Here is a 2,522-nt window from a genome sequence, read left to right as displayed (position 1 = left end):
GCCTGTCCAGTTCCATTTGGATAGCATCCCCTCCCTCTAGTAAGTCAAATACACTACTCAGCTGGTAGGTGTGGCCAGCACCCAGTGCATACCATGCCAAGTCCAGTGTTTTTTATTGAGAGCTCCATGCTCCTGGCCCAATATCAGCTCTGGTGTCGGCTCCCAGCACTGCTGGCAGCACAGCTCACTTTGATTTTGGGTCACTCAAAGGGATCTGGGGTATAGTTTAGCCAGCACCAGTGACATGTGGCAGAGGAGCAGGAGGAGTGTGCTATTTCTGCATGCTCCTGTCAGAGCTGTCCCTGACAGCTTTCCTTGCATGCTGTGGGGATCAGAGCCCTCCCTCCATGCTCTGTGCCCTGCACGCAGCCCCTGCACTTGGTAGGCAAGACGGCCCTGTCTTCTCTTCCCCCTTTATTTCCTAAGCATCCTTCCCAGCCCACTTCCCAAACAGGTGCACTCTCAAAGCCACTGAGTGCCATCAGCAGCAACTGCAGTGGCACAAGAGGATGTGGTGACACGAGTGTCATTGCTGGCACTGTCATGCCATGGGGTATCAGAAATGGTAGAGGGAACAGGTGGGGAGAGAGGAGCTGGGATGCAGTGAGGGGACATGGGAGCCAGAAGAGCAGCCCAAAGGAACATAGAGCCTGAGTACATCTGAGGCAAAGCTTTATTGGGAGGAATGTCACAAGCAGTGTCAGCACTCCAGCTTCGTTGCTGATTTGGGACTCGCGGGGCCATCCTCACTCCTTCACTGTGTGCGAGTGAAGATGTTGTAGCCAACCCTGTGGGAGAGAGGAGATGTAAGGTGGGAAGTGCGTGGCCACTGGGTCATTGCCAGGGACTGTGTGCCTCTGCCCTGGGCTCACCTGGTGGCTTTCCAGTCATCATCAATGTCATCAACACTTGACCGCAGCAGCCACATGGTCTTCAGGACCTCCTTCCCATCCCTGTCCTGGAAGCACTGGCCCGTGAAGACAGTGGTGGACTCTGTGGGAAAGGGGCCCCCCAGCAGCTATTTGAGAAGGGAGGAGGAGTGGAAACAGGTACCTGCTCGGCGTAGGGGTCATCCCACATCCCGATCATCCCTGGCTCCCCAGGTGCCTCTGTGTAACAGGTTTGAGGCCCTGGAACTTGTAGGGGGGACTAGTTAGAGAGTGGAGACAGGTTCACCCATGAGGTTGCCTCAGGCGAAGCTGTCACCCCCAAGGCTCAAGACTGCTTCTATCCATAAGGACAGAAGGGTGATTGTCGTAGGTGACTGCCTTCTGCAAAGAACAGAAGGCCCTATATGCCAGCCCGACCCTACCCGCAGAGAGGTGTGCTGCCTTCCTGGGGCATGGGTCAGGGACATTTCAAAGATAATTCCTGGATTGATTCAGCCTTCAGATTACTACCCACTTTTAATAATTCAGTATGGCAGTGAAGAAGTTGATAAGGAAAGCCTGAGGTCTATCAAGAAAGACTTCAGGGGAATGGGGCGAATACTTGAAGGAGCCGGGGTGCAGGTGATCTTTTCTTCTATGCCTGTGGTGTCAGGGAAAGGTACAGGGAGGATCTGAAAAACCCAACTCTTAAATAGATGGCTTAAGAGCTGGTGCAGACACAATAATTTTGGCTTTTTTGACCATGGGACAATGTACACTGCACCTGGCATGATGGCTGCTGATGCAAGCAGCCTGTCCCTGAGGGGTAAGAGGGTATTAGCTGAAGAATTAGCGGGACTCATTGACAGGTCTTTAAACTAGGAACGAAGGGGGAAGGGGGCAAAATAAGGGCTACTGGGGTTGAACGGTTCATTCGAGGGATTGTACCAAACTCCGTGGGCAATGACAGCAGAGTGCAAAGGGAGGGAGTAGGGCAGGGGGATGCTGGGGATGCTGCTGTTCTAGTGGATCCTGGATCCCTTATAAAGGTGGCGAGACGGACAGCCCGGCTGAAGTGCCTTTATACTAATGCACGCAGCCTGAGTAACAAGCAGGAGGAACTGGTAACTGTGATGCACTCTGAAAATTATGACATTGTTGCTATCACAGAAACATGGTGGGATGACTCCCACAATTGGGATACTGCCATCGATGGCTATAGACTCTATAGGAGAGATAGGCGAGGTAGGAAGGGTGGGGGAGTTGCTCTTTATGTCAGAGATTGGATAAACTGTGAGGAGCTCCCCATGAGAAACAGTCAAGAACAGGTTGAGAGCCTGTGGATTAGGATTAGAGATGGGACTAATAAAGGTCAGCTGGTATTAGGGGCATACTACAGGCCACCTGATCAAGGGGAGGCTGTTGATGAGGCTTTCTTGCTCCAGATGTGTGAGGCATCTGGTTCACATGCTCTTGTCCTGGTGGGGGACTTCAACCATCCGGACATCTGTTGGGAAAACCACACGGCGAGCTGCAAGAGCTCCAGAAGGCTCTTGGAATCCATTGATGATAGCTTTCTGGTTCAGGTCTTGGACAGACCTACCAGAGGTGAAGCGCTGCTGGACCTGCTGCTCACCAATGCTGAGAAGATCA

At 52.6% G+C, this 2,522-nt stretch overlaps 1 long non-coding RNA gene across 1 annotated transcript in view; it reads right to left on the bottom strand.

Moving 5' to 3' along the window:
- Nucleotides 1-655: 655 nt before the first annotated feature.
- The window catches only part of LOC107305803, a 13,904-nt gene continuing 12,037 nt past the window's right edge, over nucleotides 656-2,522 (bottom strand). The window contains exon 2 of the long non-coding RNA XR_004305530.1: nucleotides 656-788. This is a non-coding gene — a long non-coding RNA (uncharacterized LOC107305803). The remainder of the gene's footprint in view (nucleotides 789-2,522) is intronic.

The sequence above is a fragment of the Coturnix japonica genome, chromosome Z, assembly GCF_001577835.2.
Source record: "Coturnix japonica isolate 7356 chromosome Z, Coturnix japonica 2.1, whole genome shotgun sequence".
NCBI classification, from domain to species: domain Eukaryota; kingdom Metazoa; phylum Chordata; class Aves; order Galliformes; family Phasianidae; genus Coturnix; species Coturnix japonica.
Note: the sequence above shows the minus strand (reverse complement) of the source record. Positions and strands in the feature narration are given on the sequence as shown.